The sequence below is a fragment of the Vulpes lagopus genome, chromosome X, assembly GCF_018345385.1.
Source record: "Vulpes lagopus strain Blue_001 chromosome X, ASM1834538v1, whole genome shotgun sequence".
In the NCBI taxonomy this organism is placed as follows: Eukaryota; Metazoa; Chordata; class Mammalia; order Carnivora; family Canidae; genus Vulpes; species Vulpes lagopus.
The window spans coordinates 52,875,028-52,899,835 of NC_054848.1; the positions used below are offsets into that span (position 1 = coordinate 52,875,028).

General features: G+C 49.5%; 1 long non-coding RNA gene across 1 annotated transcript; it reads left to right on the forward strand.

Annotated features, from left to right (window-relative positions):
• Positions 1-514: 514 nt before the first annotated feature.
• LOC121483451 lies at positions 515-22,174 on the forward strand. Its single transcript, XR_005985734.1, has 3 exons — positions 515-708; positions 2,854-3,022; positions 21,978-22,174. It is a non-coding gene; the product is annotated as an uncharacterized LOC121483451 (long non-coding RNA).
• The last annotated feature ends 2,634 nt before the right edge of the window (positions 22,175-24,808 follow it).

Below are 24,808 nucleotides of genomic sequence, written 5' to 3' on the forward strand. Positions count from 1 at the left end.
GGTGTGACCTGTCCAGGCCGGGCCAGGGGTCAGGCCGGGAAGAGGGGTGCAGGCTGCCAAGATGGAGAGCTGTGTGTGTTTGCTTGTCTTTTTGTGGGTGTGTTTGTGCCTGTGTGTTTCTGTGTGTGTGTCTCCCAGCGGCTGTTCTGCTTCCTTTAGCAAGCCTTCCCTCCCCCCTCGGCTTCGTTTCTCTTTCTTCTTCTCCTTATTCCTCATTGTCGTCTTCTTTTTTTTTTAATGAGACTTAATTAGCATTGAGTTCCTCCTCTGGCTCCCTCTCCGCCCCCTCCCCTCCCCTCCCCTCCCCTCCCCTCCCCTCCCTCTTTCCCGAGGTACAGGCCAAGCGATCTGACAAATGCACTTGAGAACAAAGCGCCAGGCTAATTCGGGGCCTGCTCAGGAAGCAGGAGCTGAGCTGAGATAATGGGTCTGAAATAGCCCAGCATGATTATGCTTCCTCAGCTTGTGGCCAGGTCCGTGCGGACTCAGGCCGGCAGGCGGGTGGCCGGTGGACGGCGGGTGCCGGAGGCCGCTTGCCTATGTCCGGCCGATGGGACAATGCCAAATCCTGAGCCCTTCCTTAAAAGCCCTCCAGATGCTCCGGGTAGCAAGGGCCGTGCGCCTACGCCCATGTCAGTCCTCTTCTGGACCTTCCAAGAGCTGTTCTCCCTCCTGGAAGCCTACCGACCGCAGCAGGGATAGTCCCAGGTGAGCAAGGAAGGGCCAGACACTCGACCACAGTTTCCTCATAGGCTTATGGCAGAGCTACGTCGAGAGTCCAAGAGGCCAGACCCCCTGCCCTCAGTCCTCCCTGCTTGGTCTGCTTGGTCATGCCATCCCAGAGCCCAGCTTGGTGGGAGAGGAGTGGGAGGGATAACACAGAGCAGGGCTTGGGGCTCCAGTCAGGACCCTCTACGAACCTGAGTGCTGGGGAGGGATGGAGCCCCCTAAGATGACCAGAGAAGGAGGGGAAGCTGTTCTGTTCTGGCATCTGAAGCATGACAGGACACTGCCATGGTGCCCACCAGAAGGGCGGGTTCAGATGTCACTTGGATATCATCTGCCTCAGCTTCATGGAGTTTGTCCAGAGCTTGAAGCCAGACTATGGGAGGGACAGTCAGAAGGATAGGCCCAGGATGAGCAGGAATTACTTGCTGCAAGCCACTGGTCCATCCTATCATCTCCCTGTCCCTGCTGCCATGCCTTCATCCTCATCCAGACGTGGCCCAGAACCCTGCAATGAGAACAGATCTTTATTCCCTGGCCCAGTTTTTAAGTCCACTCCCTTTCCCAGGCCAGCAACCAGTGCACTGCATTTGGACACGTATCTATTTTGCCTCATTCATGCAGACAATATGCGTGTCTTCAGCTCCTCCTAGCACCAGGCTCAGATCCAGGCCACAGGGACCCAGGCAAATTGCACAGAGGTCCTGCTCTCAGGGGCCCTTAGCCTGGTGGCGGTGACAAAGCCAAGAGATAAGGTGCAGTGTGATCTGTCTGATGACAGCTGGAGTCCCAGAGGCCACAGGACCTGAGAGACTATCAGGGGCAGGGGGCAGGGAAGTCTTCACAGAAGAAGGGGCATTTGAAATAGGCTGGAAAGATGGATAGGGCTCCACCAGGGGGAAGATGGAGAGGGTAGAGTTTTGCTCCCTTTCAAGGCTTAAGGGAGCTGGAGTGTGAAGGTGCTAAACCCATGTGTTCTGATGTTCTAACCATCACTGACAGCCTCAGGTCCTGGGGCTAGAAGGAGGGAAGAGGGGGCTGCCCCATGGGGCACATGGACCCCAGTTGCCTGCAGTCCTGGCAGGCCACCACCTCCTGTCCCTGCCCCTTGGTGATCTGACTTAACACAGGACCCAGGGTTCCCTCCCCAGACCTACAGCGCTAATCTCTCTGGTCCTTGAACAAATCTCGGTCTTTACATCCTGTTCTCCAACTAGAACCTCAGGCCTTACCCCTTTGGTTTTCACTTTGAATTTTATTTTTCACCCCCTTGTGCTGGCATGCCCTCAGCCCTAAATCACCTTTCTAGCTACCAGGATCCCAGAGATGGCCTGCCTTTCCCAACATTTGCTTCAGTCATGGCTGTCTGTGGAGGGAGCAGACCACCTTCCTTTGATGTTTTTCCATCTCTTGAGCTGTTCCAGGATTCAATATGACCATCCTGGCTTTTCTTGTAGCAAGGTCTCCGTAAGAACCCAGTCCAGGCTTTCTTAGCTTGCATTAGAGAGCTCAGACTCCCAGAGTCACCATGTATCGCTGTACAGGCTGTTAACTGCACAAGGATGTCTGGCTGAGGGTGGGAGTGGGGACTGACCTCCAGCCTGCCTTCTGTTTACCAACCTTATATAAACTGGTAAAGGCTGTGTCTGCCAACAGGGGTGCCCTTTTCTAATTAGCACAAAGATACTGGATGGATGAGAGGGGCCCTGGTCCCCCCTCCCCCCCACTGCCCATGCCCCATCCCCATTACAGAGCCCTGGGTGAAAGGGACTGGAAATGATGAACTCTGCAAGGCCCTCCCAGTTGAGAAACCTAGGTTTGTGAGCTGCAACAAATATCTGGTGAGTGGAGCCAGCTCCAGGACAGAGGCTGTTCTGGGCTGTGCAAAGGGACTGTGTGTGAGGATTAGTGAGAGGAAATGAAAATTGGGGATGGCCCTCAGGGGAATTGACTGCAGATGATGTCAGAGAGGAGGCTGCCTCCTGGACAGTAAGGGACCCGAAAGGCTGCAGAAACAGGGGAAGGCATGGGAAGGAGGGGGCTCTCTCCACTGTCCCCAGCAGCTAGGCAGGCTGCCACCTCCAATACCCAGGCCCCAATAAGTCCACCTGTTTTTCTGACCCCTAGCTCTCCTGGCGCCTCGGGAGCTGAGGGGGCACATTCCTGGAGAGGGCCTCCCAGGACCCAGAGCAGGAAGGCAGGGAGGATTTTACCTCCTGACTGCACATTTCACAACCTGCAGAAGGATCTGTTCTTCAAATAGGTTCATCATTGACTCCCTGAGCCATGCCACAAGGTGGGTATGATCGTTGCCATTTATAGATGAGGACACTGATGCTCAGGGAGATAGGAAGAAATTTATCTGAGCCCATTGAGCTAGTCAGTTGTAAAACCTGTATTTGAACTCCATACTGCTCAGGCTTTTCCAATTTCACCCCACTGCCTGCTGTGGGCACAAGTTGAAGGCCAGGTGTTACCTGTTAATGATTTAAAAAACTCAAACCGCTCAGTTTGGGCAGGTTTGACTCCATTTTCCAGATGAGGAAAACTGAGGTCACACACAGCTAATAAGTGACAGAGTTATTCATGATGGCCTTGGACAAGGCAGAGAATGGGAGTGTTTTGAGAAAAAAGGAGAACATGTACATGGACATGTGTCTGGGTATGTATGCATGCTGGGCAAGGGGCCAGGATGCATCACAGAGCTCTCATGCCAGCTGAGAAGAGGAACAGAGATGGGAGGGCCCAGCTAGAAGTGGCTTTAGGATGGGTGGAGAGGGAGGTGGGTAGTATGTGGGTCTGATGGCTAGAAGGTTGTACCTTGGAGGAGCGCAGGCTCCATTTATCAAGATATTTCCCTGAGTTTGAAAATAGCTCTTTCTTCCTTTTCAAGGAGTGCTTTCTCTCCAAGGCTCTGCCACTGCCTGCCCCCCCTTTACCCTCTGTGGGGGCTTTGCCTGCTCCCAGGTCCCCAGCTGGAGCCCCCAGCCCTGCTCTCTAATTCCAGCAGGGTAGGCAGCATGCCAGCATGCCCAATTGATTCTCCCAGTACACACAGGTAATTCATCTCAGCTTCCCTTTCAGATCCCCACCCCCAGATGTGCGGCCTTCCCAGCAGCCAGAGGCCAGCTCACCCCACCCATATCCCTGGCCAGCTGCAGCCCCTTATTTCCCAGGGAAGAGAGAACTAATAAAGGACAATCTCTGAGTCACAGCACCTCCCCCCAACACCTAATTCTTTCTTGCCACAGCCGCCCCATAAAACTGAAGGGAGAGATATAAAGGGAGCAAGTGTGAGTGGAGATAGAGTTTCCATGTGAGGAGGGAAGTGGAAAGGTGGGGATGTGTGGCTAGGGCTAGAACAAGAGTAGGCCAAGGCTGGGGCCTGAGTAGTCATGGAAGTCCCTATTAACAGTCCCTTTGGCCCCTACAGTAGCTCTAAAGAAGGGAGAAGGGTAATATGGGGTCTGCAAGAGATGGTGGTAGTGAATATGCCAAAGATGGTAGGCCTGGTGTGGGCACCAAGGAGCGGTAATCCTGAGAGCATCCTGTCTGCCTTTCCCTTCCCTTCTCTGATCTGGCCCAGCACCCAGCAGGAGAGTCAGGAGCCCTAGCTCTGCCCTGACCCAGAGGGACTTTGGTCTGCTCCTTTACTCTTCTCTTCAGGGCACAGTATCTTTAACTGTGGAATGAGCTCTGCCAGACACCCTGCAAATCTGAGTCAAGACAGGGTGTGCTATTGGCTGTGCCCCATGGGAACTCATGGAAGCCCATTGTTCTTCACTTATCAGGTCAGGCAGAGCTCTCAGGAGAAGGTTGAGTTTTACAGGTATATGAGCCAGGTGCTCCAGGATGGGCAGTGTCAAGAGTTTTACTGTTGAACTCTACAGGAGGTATGCCCTTTCCTGATGTGTCCAAGAGAAAGGGGGGAGCAAATCTTAGGGTAGGAAACCCTCCCCACTTTTGGGACTCCTGGCATAACATTTATTTATTTATTCAATTCACCTATGACTTATTGAGTACATTCCATGTGTCAGCCATTGTTGCAGGCCCTGGGGACAGTGCAGTGAACCAAATGCACACATTCCTGTCCTCGAGGAGCTGACATTATACTGGGAACAAAGAGCGACAATAAGCAGGTGACTCCTCTTCTGTAAATCAGAGTTTGAGAGATGGGAGTAGGCAGTAAGATGGTGGGAGAGGGGGCTCTGGGCCATACCATGGCCACTTCTCCCTGGTATTGCTCTCAAAAAAGAGCCTTACAACCTTCTCCCACAGAAACTCCTTTGCCAGCATTGGGCCAGTTGGATTGGGTTCAGGATATAAGCGTAGGGTGTAATGGCCAATCCCTTCTGTCTAGATCGTGGAATAGGAGCAACTTCCATACTGTCCCCTGGCTTGTGCCTGTGGGGTAGACCTGAGGCCCAGTCCAGTGAATGCAGCCTGAGATGGACCTGGTGTAGGCCCCATGGCTGACACCAAATTTCCCAGTGGACAAATGGTTTGGGCAGTTTGGGTCCCCAGCTGCCAGCAGGGCATGGCAAAAAGAGCTCTGGATCTGGGATTGTATGAGTAGGCTCTAATCCTCTGTCTGCCATCTACTTCTTAGCAGACAGTGGGCATAAGGTTGATCACCATTTACCTTAGCTATTAAAAAGGAGGCAATTGTGACAATGTATGGGAGCATGCCCTGGAAACAGTAAAACTCTTATCAGATATGAGAGTTTATTTGTATCTGTGCATTTCCCTGGGTTCTTACCCAAAGGGGGACCTCAGTGTGTGTTGACAAAGCCTTTACAAAATGAGTGGGAAATATCAGAAAGGGAGACAGAACATGAAAGACTCCTAACTCAGGGAAACGAACTAGGGGAGGTGGGCGGGGGGTGGGGGTGACTGGGTGACGGGCACTTGACGGGATGAGCACTGGGGTGTTATTCTATATGTTGGCAAATTGAACACCAATAAAAAATAAATTTATATATAAAAAAAAGACAAAGCCTTTACAGCAGAGAGCACCTACCTGCTCCTTTGCCCATGATTCTGGGAGAAGAGTCAGGATAAGGCAGTGCACACTTTACTCAGTAGATTTTACCTCTGGTCTAGATCTGGCACTGCCTAGCTGTATGTCCTGGGCCAAGTCCTTTGTCTTGTTGGGAATCAGGGATCTTGTCTATGAAGTAGGCAGCAGAATCTCCAGCTCTGCCTCCAGAGCTTGCTAGTGACAGTCAGCTCAGACATTATCAGATGTGCCAGGTGTAAAATGGGGCATGGGTGGCAGCAGCTCAAATACCTATGGGGCCGACAGGGTGCCAGGACCATTTCCCAGCCCCAGCGATCCCAAGGTTTAATTGGGATGGTTATTCCCCAAGGCTGAACTCCAGGAAGGACCTGGCATGGGAAGGAAGGGAGGGAGGGAAGAGTCATCTTCCAAACAGAGCCAGGCCTTGTGCTGTCTTTCCCTGCCCTGCCCCCACGGGCTTGCCCCTCCCCCCCCCCAGCAGGAGTCTGGCACCCTGAAAACCTTGCCCATGCCTGTTCCAGATGCCCCTGCTCGCTTCAGGGAGGGGCAGAGAAAGATTCAGGAGAGAGCAATATGGTGTCTGAGAGAGACAGACAGAGATGGCAGACAGATGGAGGGAGCCAGAGCGAGCCCACCTGACACTGAGATGGAGAGACAGGGCGAGTGTGAGGGCCACCATCAACCAGAAGCAAAAGCAAGCCAGACGGTTTTTCTGCTGCTGCCTCCCCACCAAGGTGTGGACTGGGAGAAGCAGATCTGAGACGGGCAAGGGTGAGCCCTTTGTGATAGGGAGGTAGGTGTCAAATCCCCCCACTTCTTTGGCCAGGAGAAGCCCCTGGGGATCGCCCCAGTCCCTTGCTGCTTCAGAGAGACCCTGAGAGCTTAAGCTAGGAGCAGACCTACAATTAGGGAGATGCAGAAAGGGCTCTTGCTTGGGAACCCTGGATCTGGGTTCCAGCCCTACCACTGCTTGGCTTCAAATCTGAGGCTGGAACTTTCCCTTTTTGGGGCTCCAGAAGGCCTTTCTTATAATGGATGTGTCAGCGGAGGGTTGAATCGAATAATCTCCTCCAGCTCTAATGTTCTAGGATATATCTAAGGAAAGGCAGGAGAATATGAGGAAAGGCAGGAGAATATGAGGTCCCTTAAAATACAGAAACCCGTGGGCGGAGAATTTCCAAGCTCCATATGGATATTTATCTTTTTTCTGTAGAGAAGGCTAAGAAGTTAGATTTTCAATCTCTGGGAGGGGGGAACACAATTGGGTATCTGAGAGTTGGGACTGCTTGTTGTTGAGCAGAGGGAGGCTGCCTCAGGTGGAGAAGAGCTTCTCTTGCCTTCAGGTAGGGGACTGGTGAGACTCATTGCAGGGGCCTCTGCCAGTCTGCTTAGAGGCTGTGATGCTCTGACACAACCCAGGGGGGTGCCCAGCCCCTGGGGGACATAGTCTTGTTCCCCCTTCCCCCGTTTTAGCAACTGGGAGCTCAGTTAACAGGGTAAAGGCAGATAGAGTGGAGGTTGTGTTTGTTCCCAGGAGTGGGCTCGCTGGGAAAGGGGCTAACAGAATCCTGTTGTTCTGCTGTGCTGCTGGAGAAGGGACCCACAGAACCCTCCCAAGTCACTGTCCCAAGCGCCAGAAGCCTGAAGTGTGACAACAAAGATGACAGAGGGTTTGCCTGGTGGGTGGTACAGGGGATAAGTGACGGTGGCTCTATGCAGGCCCTTTCCAACACGTTCCATGCTTCCTCTTCTCCACCTCATCTGGCAAGCCTGCCCTCCTCTTCTGTGCCCACAGGTCTTGTCCTCGGGGGGTCGGGGGGGCTGCTGTGGCCCAGGAGGCAGGCACTGCTGGTGTGCTGGGGTGCTGGGGTGGGAAGGCTTCACCCAGCCCAGGAGCTTTACCCTCTCCCACTATGGCATGGGGGTCAGACTTGCTTACAGCACTCTCATTTTCCACATTGATAAACTGAGGCCATATCCTCCCCCTTTCTCTTAATTTGGCAGGATGAGGACAAGCTGGTAGAGACTGAGGGCCACATTGAGTGTTTGTTTGTACCTTGGTGGCTTTGTCTGGGGATGAGGATGCCAGTCTCTCCACCTTTGTTCTTGATCTCCCTGGAGTGACCAAAAGAAAAGGTTAGGTTGGCTCTACAGCAAAGACAGAGAAATGGGATATTTTAACACTCATCCCAGAGGTGAGATATTGGAGACTCAGAGAGCCTGGGTGACTTGTCCATAGTCACACAGCTAGTGGAGGCATGGCCACGATCCTCTGTGGGTCAGGCTCTAAAGCATCTTCCAATTTTTGTGCTTGGTTCATTTTTTTTTTTTTTTTTAGATTTTATTTACTTATTCATGAGAGACACAGAGAGAGGCAGAGACATAGGCAGAGGGAGAAGCAGGCTCCCTATGGGGAACCTGATGCAGGAATCCCAGGACCCTGGAATCATGACCTGAGTCAAAGGCAGATGCTCAACCACTGAGTCACCCAGGTGCCCTGCTTGGTTCATTTCTTTTTGTTTTTTTTTTTTCATTTTCATTTTGAGGGAGGAGAGGTGAATGATAAATGTAATACCTATTCACTGAAAAAAATGTAAAAACCACAGAAGAGTATTACCAAGAAAATATTACCTATAATCCCACTAACTGGGGAAAAGCACTATTGACTTTTTGGTATCCTTTCTAGTCATTTTTTTCCTCTGCATAGTGCATACACATGCATGTGGCTGCACAGACACAATCCTCCCTTTTACCCAAATGATCATACTGATCATACTGTTTTTTTTTAATGGTGGTAAAAAAAAATCATATAACAGTAGGTCCATCCTCCTAACACATTTTTAGGTATAAGTGTAGTTAACTCTAGGCATGATGTGGTACAGCAGAGCCCTAGAACTTTTCTATTTCACAAGATGACTGAAATTCTAAAGCCATCAAATGGCAACTCCCCCATTTCTCCCTCCTCCAGGCCCTGGCAACTGCTATTCTACTTTCTGTTTCTAAGACTATTTTAAGTTCCTCGTACAAGTGGAATCAGGCAGCTTTTGTCTTTCTGTGACTTGCTTTTCTCACTTAGCATAATGTCCTTCAGGTTCATCCATGTTGTCACATATGGCAGGATTTCCTTCTTTTTAAAGGCTGAGTAATATTCCATTGTGTGTGTGCGTGTGTGTGTGTGTGTGTGTGTGTGTGTTATGTTTTCTTTACTCGTGTATCTATTGATGGACACTTATGTTGGCTATTGTGAATAGTGCTGTTATGAACATGGGTGTGCAAATGGCTCTTCCAGATCCTCATTTCAATTCTCTTGGATAAATACCCAGAAGTAGGATGGCTGGATCACAGGGTAGCTCTCTTTTTAACTTTTGGAGGAACTTCCATACTGTTTTGCACAGTAGCTGCGCCATTTTGCATTCCCACCAACAGAGCATGAGGGTTCCGATTTCCCTACCTTCTCTGTTATTTCCCTGCCTTCTCTGTAATTTTTCATTTTTGTTTTCCAGACGGTGGTATTATTATGGCCATTCCAACAGGTGTGAGATGATATCTCATGCAGTATTGATTTGCATTTCCCCAATGATGAGCAATGCTGAATGCTTTTCACATACATGCTGATCATCTACATGTCTTCTTTTGGCCACTGTATTTCATACCCTGAGTCACCTGTGTATCACTGAACCAGAAGCATGTTTATATATCATTTAATATTCCTAGCACTGCCCCTTACTTCACCCTGAAGGCAGGGGCCTGAATTTGGAGAGCCTCGAGTTGCTGCCAGGCTTCTCTTGGTGCCCAGTGTACCAGCAGGCCCATGGCTTGGCAGGGATAGAGGTGAGAATACATCCAGGAGAGGCCCTGGAGCAATAATAGCAAAGAGTGTCAATTTGGTAGCAGACAACCCTAGGTTCAAATCAAGATTTTGTCACTTCAAGGCTGCCTGGCTTTGGGGCTAGTCAGTCCCTTTCTGAGCCCTGGCTTCCCCATCTGTGAAATGGGGATAAGAGTAGGAGCTATTTCACGGCCCTTTTGTGTGGTCTCACTGAGCATGCTGGGACTTAAGCTACAGGCAGCCCCCTGGAAACCATTGGCTGTTATTATGGTGGGAATGTCAAGAAGTCTGAGCAAGTCCCTTCCTCTCTCTATGGCTTCAGTTTCTTCATCTGTACTAGGGAAGACTATACTGGATGCCCCCTTTCAGCTCTGTCTTGAGATCCCTATGAATAGAGGTAGAAGGAAGGTGAATGTCAGCTGTGGAGAAGCTAGGCGCTCTTCCTCTGACCTCCTTGTTGTTATGGTCCTTGGCCTTTTCTTCCAGAAAACCCATTTTCCCTGGTCTGAGGCAGACAGGCTCTGATGTGGCCCTGGCTTGGTTGGGCCGTCTGGCCAGAGTGGAGCAAGGCTGGGCTGCCTCCATCAACACCCAGGAGAATGTGAGCATTTAATTTTGGCATTTGTTAGGAGTGTCACAGGGAGGGGGAAGCTAGCCCTCCAGAGGCTGGGACTGGGCAGAACTGGGCTCACTCTGTTCCAGCTCAGAACTAGATACTCAATTAGGTTTTATAAAAAGAGATGGGATCTAATATGGGGTTCCTGCCAGTCCTTGAGGTTTGATTCTCTTCTTGTATATGGAAGGAACTCCAAGAAAGGGCCTTCAGAAAATATTGAATCCAATTCTCCCCATCGTACAGAGACACTGAGGCTGAGAGGAGAGAAAGGGTTAGCCCACACTGCCCATCTCTTCCATGTTACTGAGTAGGATGTGAAGGTCAGATCTGTTTTAGTCTCCCTGGAGATTATCCATGAGCAGAGCCAAAGGATACATTGGTTATAGATTGAATAAGCAGATGAACTTCCTGGCAAGACCCTAAGCTCATTGTATTTTCCAGTATCAAGGCAGGAAGAAACCATAAGAGGTTATTCCTTTTTTTAAAAGATTTTATTTATTTATTTGAGAGAGAGAGAGAGCATGCATGCACATGAGAAAGAGAGAGCACAAGTGGGGGGAGGGGCTGAGGGAGAGGAAGAGAATCCTCAAGCAGACTCTCTGCTGAGCATGGAGCGCAATGTGGGGGTTGATCTCAGGACCCTGAGATCATGACCTGAGCTGAAATCAAGTCTGGCCACTTAACCAACTGAGCCACCCTGGCACCCCGAGAGGTCATTCTGAGCTAAAGCTTTAGAAACTATTTTCAGCCATATTAATTGTATAGCTTGAGACCTAGGTGGGGACCCCAGGCCCTCCACCATCTTCCAGCAGTGCCCCCAGACACACCTACAAAGAACCTTTGGAGTTGAGCTCCCAAAAGAGAGGAACTGGCTCAAGGTCCAACAGGGAAGTACCCAAGACCCATTTTGGTGTTCGTCCCAGAACACACTGCACTTGAGTTAGTCTCCTTCAGCCTGCCCCCTGCCAAAATGCAAGCTCACTGGGGACTCTAGCTTATAGTCCCTTCAGCATCTGTATTTGCCACCACATGCCACATCAGGGGCTCAGCCTTGTATGTGCTGCCTGAGTGTGTGAAGAACAAGGGGAACTGGATGCAGAGTGACATGGGCAGAGCAGCTGGCAGAGCCCTGGCTTAGTTAAGGCCCTGACAGCTGTGACCATCTGTGCCCTGACACTGGAGGATCTCTGTCCCAGTAGCAGCAACCTGGAGACTTTCCTAGGCAGCCTCCACATGCCCAGGAGTTGCCCAAAGAACCATGCCCATAGTCCTTAGGCCACAGGATGCACTGGAGGGAGACAGGTCAGTCCATTTAGCCCTTACCTCTGGGGCCCATAGCCCCTTTTGAAGTCTAGACAGGTGGCAGCAGGAATGGCTGACATGAAAAGCCAAAGCTGAGGCTGGGGTCACAGGCCCTGTCAGGAAGCTTTCCATTTCTTACCCAAATTCATGCAGCTGCCCGTTCTGGAGAATTCCTTCTTCGAGACCAGGAGTGGCTGGCCCTGCTCTCTGGATGATATTTAGAGAAGAGGAAGATACCATTCATGAGTTTGTTCATACGTATTTTGTGCCAGGCATTAGGCTAGGTGCTTTTCTTATGTGATTTTACTCATTTCTCAGACAATGCTGTGAGGCAGGAGCCATGGTCCCCATTTCACAGCTAAATTAACCAAAGCTCAAAGAGGTTGCATTACTTCCCTAAAGCCATGCGGCAACTAAGAGACCAAGCTGGGACAGAGCCCATGGTACTCTTTTTATTGCTCCTGCAAGTCTCTCAGAGAAACTCAGCAAGCTGCTGGCCATTGGGGCAGGGAGAAGAGAACAGTGAGGTTTGGTGCCCTTGTCTTGGGCCCCTGGAGCACTGCCCTTCAACCCCCTTTCCCCTTTCTAGGAGTTCTCTGACCCTGGGAGGGCTTTAAAGGGGCTGGGGGCAGGAGAAGTGGGGGGAGGGTGCTGCAAAGAACTGCTGCCCCAGGAATTCCCTGCTTGACCCCATGCCAGTGGGGTAGCTCCAGAAAGGCCTTCTGGGAATAGAGAGAAATTCATTAGTGGATACGCAAGTCCCAAACTGTTTAGTGATTTATACTCTGGGCTCAAACAGCAGGTGGCTTAGGTTTATTATCTGACTTAGCCCAAAGGCCACCCAGTTCCACCCCTCCCTTCTTCTTTCCCTTCTTCCTTCGATTGTCAGAACTGGATCATCAGCCTGATTTATCTTAGGCCATTTCTTTAATCCCTATAGCCCAGGCCACTTCCCAGGAGAGAATGCACTGGGGATGGTAGTGGTGGGGAATGATAGGTGGCAGGGTGCCAGGATGGCCTCCTGAACAGGAAGAGATTTTCTAATTGGAGCTCTGTTCATTCAGGGACCAAAGAAGACTTCGTTACCATTTTGGGGCAAGGCAAGAGGAAAGAGGGTGAGGTACTGCAGCAGGAAGAATAGGGGATGGATATTAAGGGGAACTTCCAGAACGCTTGAGTTTTTATTCCTAGGCTGGGATAAATGCACTGCTTGCCTATGGGAAAGGGGCTGGGATGGAAATTATACAGGCTGGGCCTATAGCCAATGGGAACTTCCCCACAGAAGATGCCACTTAAAAGTGTTATTAAACCCTTAGGACTTTTAAAGCAGAGAACAAGGTAACTATGAACACCGTTTAAAGTGATATTGAGAGTTCCCGAGGGAGCTCTGTGTCTTTTGCACTCCCCTCTGCCTTGGGATGAAGACATGTGGTGTTCCCATATACCCACTACCACCAGCCCTGCCCCGGGGCCCCCACTCACACTGTGTCTATGGTCATGGTTGCCATGCCCTTCTCTATCCTCCAGCCTGACCCGTCTTTAGCTCTGAGGCAAAAGGCCTGCATTGATTTTTGGGCTCTTCTGTAGTAAAGACAGAGGGTGGGCCTGTGGTCTGCCTTAGCTGGGTTCTACCCCCTGGTCAGCCTCTGGGGAGACAGAGGCTTTGATGGCCTTGAGTTTGCACCTGTAATCAGCAGCCTCAGCACTGTACTGAGAACATTCCCAGTTCGCTTCAGACTACTAGACAGGAAATGAAGTGAATTGACTTACCCCACTTCCTAATGCTGAGCTCTAGGCTTAGGGATACAGGTGGAAAAGTCAAAGCAACCAGCCCTTGCCCAGCTCTGAATGTTACTTCCCCATCCCCACTCCCCACCTCAGGCTGGCTTCCAGTTCAGGGCCAGAGACTTCAGAGTCCACCTGGATTGCTTCTGTGGGGTTCCACCTTCGGGAAGTTCCTCCTGATGTCTGACCTGAGGCCTTCCTGCTGTAATGAAGTCTTTTTTTTTTTTTTCTTCCTAGTTCTGTCTAGAGAATTATGAGGGGAAGTTTTTTGATTAAGATCACACTGTGTGCAGAGCTTAGAAGACTGGGAAGCATTGGCTGAATCAGGAAGCCCAAAGGGGCTCGGAATCTGCTGGAGTGGTTGCAGAGATGGCTGGCCCCTCCCTCTTTGGCTATTTTCGAGATCCCATGAAGGACAGCATTATATGGTGACGAGAAAGGATGAAGCACTACTTCTTCCTAGCTGTGTGATCTTGAATGGAGCCAGTCCTAGCCCCCTGGTTATTTGCCTTCTGGTTCATGGTCTTGTCACTCATTCTCTCCTGGTACCATTAGCCCTGCCTATTAGTCTGTTATTTGGCCAAGGGTTGTATGTCCATCCCAGAGTGAGGCACTGCTGGGGGTAAGAGTAGCACTGACAGGAATGTGACCAAAGTGGCCAGGCCCTATCCTTCAGAGTCTCCCAGCCTAGCAGCCCTTCCCAGACTCACCTTCTTGATAAACCATCTGGGCTGGGAGTGGGTGTGCTTCCAGTCCAGCTGAATTGAGTAATTAAAATCTCTCCTCTCCCCCTGATAGATGACCTCCAAGGTCTGTTCCAGCCCCATGATTCTATGATTCCAGCTGGGGGTAACCAATTAACCCTTATCATGCTTGGCTGGGCTTCGTGGGTTGTAAAATGGGAAGAGGTGGTGATGGACATACCAGGATGCTCCATTCCTTCATCTCCTCTCCTCCTCTCTGCTCGCCCCCCCCCATTTGCCCAGCCCCCATGACAAGGCTGTACTTATGAAGCCTGGGCAATGAAGTCAGAGCATCAGAGTAAGGACGGGGCTACTGGTACCTAGATCTGAGATGCTGTGTCTTTCCACTGTGGGACTAAGGGCAGATGGATACCAGCTATGGCTTTGCATAGTATCTTCCTGGCCCTTAGTTCAGGTCCAGGCAGAATGTGTTCCCAAAGGAAGGTTCTGAAGGGTGGCTTTGAGGCAGTGGGAGGTGGGGGCTTTGGGAGCACTGGCCAGTAAACAGGTCATCTGGAAGACTAGCATCTTGGATCACATCCCACCACCCCCCGAGCATGTATTGACAAGGCAGCCTCCTCTTGGTGGTATCTTCTGCCCATTCTCCAAGGGCATGGCATTTGGATGAGGTTTGGACTCCACTTAGGATGGTGGTGGAGCCATAGATGTGGTGATTGAGCTGATGTGGGCCTTTAAGACTGCCATAAAAAGGCAACTTTTGGGCCACTTAAGACCCTCAAAAGTGTTTTATTTGGTTTGCACAATGCCTACATTAAGAAGAAACTAGCTGCTATCATTTCAAATTCAGATTTTTACATAAAAATCCAGATTTATAACTTCTAAACAATCCAAAGATCTGGTAGCACCAGGCCCATATTCTCACAAGGCAATGACTGGAGCTGAGTGGCAGTTGTCCCCTTAGCCAGGGCATATGCTCTGCTTCTCTGCTGTTCCCACCTGCTCAAGTTTGCCCCTCATGGGAACAAATGGGGAAATTGGGGTTCAGAAAGAAAGGAGGGCACTTGCCCAAGGTCATCCCCCTATGCTCTTCCCCTGCACCCTCCTCCCCAGAGCCCAGAGGCTTGGAGGTCCCTGCCACTGCCATCTCCTCCATTCCTGAGGCCTGGGTCGCCTCAGCAGCCAGGCTTTGTCTGGTCGCCTTCCTGCACGGCCCCTTTTAGCTGCTGGGCCCCAGCCCCAGCCCAAGCCCCCTTCGGATGAGAGCAGAGGCACTGCGGGGCCTCCACAGCCCGGCCCCATCTCCCGCAGCTCTGAACAAGAATCTCATTAAGTGCAGGGGGCTGCCGCCGCCGGGCCTGGGGCGCCCTGACCACAAAGCTGGCTTCCTTCTGCAAACAGCCCTGGCTGGACCCCGGCCGGCTGTGTGTATGTGCATGTGGGGGCACTGCAGCAGCCTGTATCCAGCCCACCCCTGCAGGTTCTCATACTGCTTTGTGTCTCCTTCCCCACCTACCCCTCTGACCACCCCATCAGTGATTTTTGTCTTCCACCATGCCTCCTGCCCCCACCCCCTTTATCTCTCTCTCTCTCTCTCTCTCTCTCTCTCTCTCTCTCTCTCTCTTTTCCTCTCTCCTACTCTATTTTCTTTTTTTCTTTCTGCCTGCCTCTGTTTCTGTCTTGCTTTTGTCCTCATCTCTCCAGCAGCCCCAGATGTTCTTCATGATCTGGTTTTCTATCTCAGCCAGGAGTCCTGCCTACTTCCCTCAGGTACCATCTTGCTGCTGCACCATCTTTTTGTCCCACAGAGGTGCCCTCTGAGCTTCTGCTTCTTTCTCATCCTCTATCTCTGAGCTTCACTGTCTCTCTTCCTCAATCCCTCTAGTGCTTACACCCCCATAGGCCTCCCTCACTTGGAGCCTCTGAGTCACTCTGTGTCTCCCTTACTTGGACTCTCTGGCCTGCTCTGAGTCTGTGTTTCTGAGGCTGCCACAAGATGCTTCTGGGGAGGTTTGCTGTACTGGATAAACATGGCCCCAGCAGCAGGACATGAGGAATTCTGCTGACGGTGCTCTCCTCAGGGGCTGAGGGGGTGAGGGCTGGTGGTGTGAGCCAGCAGCCAGGGGCTCCGAGGAGACAGCAGTGTCCTTTCCATGCCTGTACCCTGGACTTCCCAGCATCTCAGCCCAGCTCAAAGTGTCTCCCCAGCTGGAATAAAGGAACAGACCCCAAGGGGCTGCTTACCCAGCCTAACCCACTCACCAACAACCCCTCCTCACACGCTGTGCACATTCTTCCCTCTAGTATCTATGCCTGGAGCCAACTAAATGGAATTCAGTCCTGTATTTCTTCTGGCCTGGACTGCCTAAGCCTCAAGAGCAGGGGATGTGGGGATGGAATATAACCCCAGGGGTCTTTGATCTGAGGTAGTAGATTCAAGAGCCCATTAGAGGTCATTGCAGCCACCCCTCTGCTCCCAGACAATACCCTACCCTTTGTAATTGTGCTACATTTAAAATCCATACCCCGCAGGAAAAGTTTATCGCCTCCCCCCTCTAACCTATTCTCAGGCCTGATCCTACTGTCAGAGGTTCCTGAATCAAACAGAGATCTTTCATCCTGAGACTCAGATGAGTATGGGTATGCCTGTGATGTGTGTGGCATATGATCCCTGTATGTTGGGATATGGCTGAGGCTGGCTGCCTGGAGAAAATGGAGAAGGGATAATTTATTTGGAGGTGTGGCAGTGGCAGAGGATGAGAGAAAATACAGGGAGCCCAGAGGAGAGGCTGGCACAGGAGTCCAGGGACAAGACAATGGGGTCCAGTGGCAGAGGAGCTGAAGGAGGGAAGGCTCTGTGGATACAGATGTGGGGGGAGGAAGCAGAGAAGAAGGCGCTGCATGGCATGAGTCCAGGAGACTTCCTGAAGAGGAATTGGGCAGATTTGGGAGAAAAGACTTTCAGACTGAGGAAGATCAAGTGTTTGGAGGCATGTGGAGAAGCGAGAGGTTCTTCAGAGGTAGGCAGCTTCTAGGAACCAACATTCATCTAACACTGACTCTTAGGATGACCAACTCATCTTGATTTGCTCAGGACAGTGTAGAGTTTAGCACTGTAAGTGCCACGTTCCAAGAAACCCCTCAATCTTAGGTGAATCAGGATGGTTGGTCACCCTACCTATCTACCTACCCACCCCACCTACCAGGCAGTGTGCACAGGATGGCTCCTGCCAACCTCACAATAATCTGACAGGATAGACTGTATTAGCCCTGTTTTACAGATGAGAAAATGGAAGCTAAGAAAATTTAAATAACTTGCTTTAATGGCAGACAGTGACTGGCAGGTTTGAAGCCAAGTTCTGTTGTTTCACTGCATTGAGTTGTTTTATCCTAGACTCAGAGACCTTCAGGGACAAACATACACACCCACTGCCTCCTCTACATGCATTCCAACCTCAACAGAGTTTCAAAGTCTTGATATAAGCCAGTGTCATTTGGACCTACTGTCAGAGTCCCACTGGACTAGGGCTGGGAATAGGGGTGGACGAGGGGAAGGGGGGCTTCATTCGCTTCAGCACAAGGCATACCAGGGCTTTGCTATGGACTGCCACTTGTTGATTCTTTGGCTTCTCCCCCAGCTGGGGGCAGGACCAGCTGTTGGGGGATGGGGGTGGGAGGCAGAAACTGGGGGAATTCCTTAAGGGGGGGTGTCTCCAGGGCCTTGCTGGGTTCCTGGGCTCCAGGTGGTGGGTCTAGGGAGGGCTGGCCCAACATCTGAGAGCAGGCTGGGGGCCAGGCCCCAGGAGTCCCGCACTGCTGGTCAGCTCCTCCCATGTGCTGGGGTGTGAGGAAGTGGCCACAGAGCAAACAAACAGAGCCTGTGAGGACAGGAAGCAATTATAGACCACCCGGCCTAGGCTGCTGAGGAGTTCAGGGTGGAGGGAGGTAGTCTGAGGCAAAGATAGGCTGCCAACTAGGTGTGGCCTGGGGTGAGGCCAGAGAAGCAGGATAAAGAGGTTCTAGGCTGATGAAAGTTAAGGATTTTTAAAAAATATTTTATTTATTTATTTCAGAGAGTGAGCAAGAGAGAGCAGGTGAAGGAGCAGAGGGGAGGGAGAGGGAGAGAATCTCCTGCAGATTCTGTGCTGAGCGCAGAGCCGAATGTTGGGCTCTGTCTCATTTCTCTGACATCATGACCTGAGCTGAGCTGAAACCAAGAATCAGATGCTTAACTGACTGAGCCACCCAGGTGCCCCAAGAGCTAAGGATTTTTAGCTAACAGGGATTTATTGAGTGCCAGCTATATGCAGCCCCTGGGGATAAATGGTGGGGTTGGGGAGAGACACTCGGAAGTTTCAGACATGGGTTCTGTCTTTGAGTAATAATATTATCTTAAAAAATAATATGTACTGAATTTTGGCTAAGAATGATATTGAAATGACATCATCAAATTTCCTCCCAAATCCTGCAGAGTAGGTACTTAGGTATTATTTTCATTTTATAGATGAAGAGATTGAGAGTAAAGAAAGGTAAGTAACTTGCCTCAGACTACCTTATCTAGGAAGAGGAGACCCAGACTTTGACCTAGATCATCTAACTCCAGAGCCAGTGCTCTGAATCTCGATTCTAAATTGCTTCTAATACAGATGAGAAACCAGTAACTGTCCACAGTCTACATAATGTGCTCATCTGTTCATTAGCTTATTTCAGCTTCACAATAGCCCTGTGGGCCTGGTGATATTGTCCCCACTTTATAGAGAAGAAGATTGAGGCTCAGAGATATGAAGAGCCCAACTGCCCTCCTGATGCCTAATGTGCATTAATGTGATTGACGTGAAGCCAAACTCCCTGCTCCCCAACCCCTGGCTCCAGCAGAAAGCCAGCAGTGCCCCTGCAGTCACCTGGGAAGCATCCCATCTTGACACTCGCTATGCAATGAATGGACAGGCAGGCAGGCAGGCACCATTTGACCCTTTGTTCCCCTCCCTTTCCATCCCTCTTCAAGGATTTATTAGGCACTTATCATGTCCCAGGTGTTGTGCTGGGGAGGGTCTGTGCATTATTCCTTTTTTTTTTTTTTTAAGATTTATTTATTTGGGGACGCCTGGGTGGCTCAGTGGTTGATCCTTTGCTTTTGGCTCAGGGCATGATCCCTCAGTCCCGGGATCAAGTCCTATAGTGGGCTCTTTGCAGGGAGCCTGCTTCTCCCTCTACCTATGTCTCTGCTACTCTGTGTCTCTCATGAATAAATAAATATAAATAAAATATTTAAAAATAAAAGATTTATTTATTCAGAGAGAGAGAGAGAGAGAAAGAGAGAGAAGAGAGCGCACATGCCCTTAGGCAGGGGGAGGGGCAGAGAGAGAGGGAGAAAATCTCTAAAAGACTCCCCACTGATTGCAGAGTAGGTAGGGCTCAATTTCCCAGACCCGGAGATCATGACCTGAGCTGAAACCAAAAGACAGACGCTTAACTGACTGAGTCACCCAGGTGCCCCCTGTACATGATTCCCTTAATCACACAGCTCCCCATGAAGTAATTTGAACCTTCATTGTGCAGATGAGGCAAGTGAGGCCCAGGGCATTCCAGCCTCCTTTCTCCCTCCCAGGGCCCAGTGCTGGGCCTGCAGGGGCTGTAGGGGCCTAGGGAGCCCGGCTTACAATTCTATTCCTTTTCTGGGACACTCTCCAGTGAATTGCCGAGCCAGAGCTAGATCTTTCTCTCGGCTCCTGGAAACAAAGCCATGTTCAGCCCCTCTCCCAACACCCTTCCTCTCTCCCTTTCTGACTTGCATGGAGCTGAGGCTCCTCTGGGTCCTGATCTTAAGCACTTTTGTGCTGCTGGGACCTCAGCTCACCAGTAATGTCCAAAGCTCTGCTACCTGAATTACCTCATTTACTCCTTACTGCAATCCCATGAGATAAGATGGTTATTATCACTGTCATCTCCATTTTCCAGATAAGGAAATTGAGGCACAGGGAGGTAAAAGGAATCCTCAAGGTCATCAGCTAGTAAGTGGCAGAACTAGGATTCACACCCAAGCCAGCTGGTGCAGGACCCCTATGCTGAGCCAATTTGTGAAAATTTTTAAGCGCCATCCTTAAGGAACATGGCCTTGATCCTGAGGCAAGAGGAAGTAATTGAGGGCCTTAGCCTCGGAGGGACATAATCTGCTTTTGCCTATGAGAATAATCTGTCCAGAGGCGAGAAGGATGGGACTTGGAGGTACAGATGAGAGGCAGGGACACCAGGGAGAAGGATGAGGTGGCTGGAATCCCAGGAAGGGAGGATTCTGACTTGGGGCAGTGACAATGGTCATGGACAGAAACGGACAGAGATGGAGGACATTTGGGACTTGAAGGTAGAGCCACTGCCCTGCCAAAGGACCAGTGGGACCTGGAGTACTGCTCCTGCTCCTCCTGCCAAGCTGTGTACCCTGGTGTGAAGGAGCATCTGTCCTCAGGAAGGGGCACTCCTCTCTAAATTGTCTGCCCAGAGGGGCACCTTGTTTCAAATTGGCACAGGACACCATATGGGCTCACTGAGGGTCCTGACTGGATGCCCGCAGAAGCTCCCACCCAGCCTTTCTTCTTCTGCTCCCTCCTGTGCCCTGGAGCTTCCTTACAGTTTGGGTAGATTGTGACAACGCGAGGAAATGCAATATACGTCTGTGTGTGCGCACATATACCTGTGTATATGTGTGAAGGGGGACATCTAGATAGAGATGACAAACTGCTAGTAGTGGTTCTGCTGGGGAGAGAGGTGAAAGACGTGGAGAACCTCACCTTTTGCCATGCACACTTAGACACTCTATGAATTTTCTTATATGAAACATGTTTGGGGAAGCCCGGGTGGCTCAGCGGTTTAGCTCTGCCTGCAGCCCAGGGCCTAATCCTGGGGACCCGGGATCGAGTCCCACGTTGGGCTCCCTGCATGGAGCCTGCTTCTCCCTCTGCCTGTGTCTCTGCCTCTGTGTCTCTCGTGAATAAATAAAATCTTAAAAAAAAAAGAAACATGTTTGGTCTAAGAAGTTAATAGGAGGACTCCTAAAGGGCGTAAAAAGTTAACGTTCAGGGTCAAGAGGAGTATCAATTGAGAAAATGGAGAGCACTTGGCAACTTGAGGGCTTGGATGACCGATTAGTGATATTCCCACCCCTCTGTGAAAAAGGAAAGGGCAAAATGTCCCAGGGCTGATCATTCCCAGGCGCAGAGCCCTAGGTGGCCCAACCCCTGGGAAGCAAGTGGTAAAACTCAGCTGCCCTGGTGTCCTCAATGGTTGCTCTTATCCCATCAGTCCCCTGGGACCAGTCAGAGTTTGGACAAAAAGGAACTTTAGTTGTAGGGCTTTGCTGGGGCCCTGGGAATCAGTGGCAAATTGAATGGGATAATAAGTTAATTAAAGCTGTCCCATATGTGAGGCATCCCAGGGCAGGAAAAAAAGAGGCTTGGCCAGGGAGTCACACAGGGCACCTGGATTCCTGAGCCACAGACTCCCTGAGGAACCTTAGGCCAATCCCTCCCCGTCTCTGGGCCTCAGTTTCTCCATCTATACAATAAGGAAACTGGCAAACCTGGTCTCTTAGGGCTGTGCTAACATTCCAGGAATTTCTAATTAAAACTGTCCCCTGTGTATTAATCTTCTTGTCAAATTTTTAATTAATGGCTGATGGAGCCAGAGCAGGCACCAGCTGCCATCCCCCTGCTGGGAGGCAGGGGACACCCACAGGATGCTTGACCTGATAATCATCACTGAGTGGCCTCTATCCCCGTCTCTCCAACCCAGGCCTGCTCTCATAGTTGAATGATTTTTCCACTACACTAGACCACCTAGGGATTGAGGGCCTCTCTCTCTCTCTCTCTCTCTCTCTCTCTGTGTGTGTGTGTGTGTGTGTATTTGATGGTGGTAGAGGGTATAGCCTTTCTCTCAACCCTGCCACTAACTAGCTCTGTGACTAACTTAGCCCCCTGATCTTCGGTGTCCTCTTTCATTAAATAGGGATAGCAGTTGGCTGCAAGTAACAGAAGAAATGCTGAAAATGCCTTCATGATAAGCCTTCACATTATCCCACCTGAAGAAGAGTGCCTCAATGGTTGGTTCATTCAGCATAAAGAACTCTGGTTCTTTCCATCTTTCTGCTCTACCATTCTTACTCTTGGCTTTTGTCCTAAGATCTGTCCCCTCATAGTCATAAAGGTGGCTGCAGGAGCTTTGAGTGTCACACTCTAATTCAATAAAATCCAAAGACCAAAAGAAGTAGCAATCTTGCCTCATGTCTATTATGTCCCCTTTCAAAAACAAGGCAGCCTTCCCCAGAGTCCAACAGCTTTCTGCTCATGTTTCTCATTGGTCAGAATTGTGTCACATGCCCAAGCTGAGCCCAAAACCATGGCAAAGAGGTTGGAACTATCATGAATGACTTGGGAAGTATTGTCAACAAGATTTTCCTGGGGTGCTTTTAAAAATACCAGTGCGGGCAGCCGGGTGGCTCAGCGGTTTAGCGCAGCCTTCAGCACAGGGCGTGATCCTTGAGACCTAGAATCGAGTCCCACGTCAGGGTCCCTGCATGGAGCCTGCTTCTCCCTCTGCCTGTGTCTCTGCATCTCTCTCTCTCTCTCTCTCTCTCTCTCTCTCTCTTTCTCTCTCTCTCTCTCTCTCTCTCAGTCTCATGAATAAATAAAAAAAAAATCTTTAAAAAAAAATACCAGTGCCCAGACCAATTTAATCTCTGGAGGTGGGGCCTAATTAACAGTATTTTTTAAAAGCTTTCCACATGAGTCAAATATGCTTAGACTAACCAAGATTCAACCCCCAAAGCCCAGCCATCCACATGCTGCTTCTGATAGAAAAGAGGAAATGGTGGCAAGTGGCTGTGAGTGACCCACTATCCACACACATTCTTTGTCTCATATTAGCACCAGAAGTGGGGTTTAATCCTGTGCAAACATGTGTCCTCCAAAGACTTCCTTCCAAGACCAGCCCTGCCTTTAGAATCTAAGGCTGTCTTAAAGCAGTTGCTTCCAAACCAGGTTATACTGCAGATGCTCCTGAGGTACTTGTTAAAAATACAGATTCTTGAGCCTCCTTAATGGCTATAGCATTGGAATCATTAGAATAGAGCCCAAAAGGGCTCTATTGGTTAAGCATCTGACTCTTATTCCCAGCTCAGGTCTTTATCTCAGGGGCATGCGTTCAAGCCCCATGTTGGGCTCTGCACTAGGCATGGAGCCTACTCAAAAAAAAAAAAAAGAAAGAAAGAAAGAAAGAAAGAAAGAAAGAAAGAAAGAAAGAAAGAAAGAAAGAAAGAAAGAAAGAAAGAATGGAGCCCAAGAATACATACATAGTCACAAACACATATATTTGTTAATTCCTCAGATGATTCTCAGGCATTTACCCATAGAGTGGTGTTTTGAAATGACTACTCTACATATCCTCCTCATAGGCCTGAAATGGTGCCCGAAATTTCACCATTAAGTTCACTCTTCTAAGTTATTCTCCCTAGTATTGCCGCCCCACATTAACACGTTACATTATTGATTGTTAACGAAAGTTAGCTGGAAAGTCTTGCATCAGTTTCCTTTCTCTTAAAATGAAGGTAATCGTGCTTACCTCATCACTAATTACAAAAAGCATCCAGGAGATAACAGAAGGGAGTTCGTCAGCCTGAATGTGTTGAGGGACAGTGAGAAAATACCCCTGGAACTGGAGATCAGAGGCCAGTGTTCTATCCTGTTACTGGCTCACTTTGGCCAAGTCTTTTCTACTTAGCAAACCCCCAAACCTCCATTTTATAATTTGTGAAATGTGAAGGATTGCATACATGAATATATTTTTTGAGCACCATTCTTTTTTTCCATTGCAGTATAATTGACATACAATGTTTTATTAGTTTCAGGTGTGCAACACAGGGATTCAACAATCCTATATGTTACTCAGTGCTCATCATGATAAGTGTACTGACCATCTGTCTCCATACAATGTTATTCCAATATTATTGACTATACTCCCTATGCTGTACTTTTCATCTCTGTGCCTTATTTATTTTGTAACTAGAAGCTTGTACCTCTTCATCCCCTTTATCTATTTTGCCCATCCCCCCCACACCTCCCCTCTGGCAACTGCAAGTTTGTTCTTTGTATTTAAAAGTCTGTTTTTAATTCTTTCATTTTATAGATTCCACATACAAGTAAAATCATATGGTATTTATCTTTCTCTGTCTGACTTATTTCACTTAGCATAATACCCTCTAGGTCCAGCCATGATGCTGCAAATGGCAAAAATCTCAATCTTTTTTATGACTAAGTAATATTCCATTGTATATATACCACTTTTTGTCCATTTCTCTATCAATAGACACTTGGATTGCTTCCATATCTCGGCTATTGTAAATAATGCTGCTACAAACATGAGTGCATGTATATTTTCAAATTAGTGTTCTCATTTTCTTTGGGTAAATACCCAGCAGTGATATTACTATGTCATAGGGTAGTTCTATTTTCAATTTTTTGAGGAACCTCCATACTTTTTTTCCACAGTGGTTGCACCAGTTTACGTTTACATTTACACAATGTACAAGGGTTCCTTTTTCTCCAACACTCATTATTTCTTGTCTTTTTGATTTTAGCCATTCTAATAGGTGGAAGGTGGTATCTCATTGTTGTTTTGATTTGTACTTCCCTAATGATGAGTGATGTTGAGCATCTTTTCACGTGTCTGTTGGCCATCTGATGTCTTCTTTGGAAAAATGTCTATTCATGTCCTCTGCCCATTTTAACTGGATTATTTGTGGGGAGTCTTGTGGGTGTTGAGTTGCATCCGTTTTTTAAAAT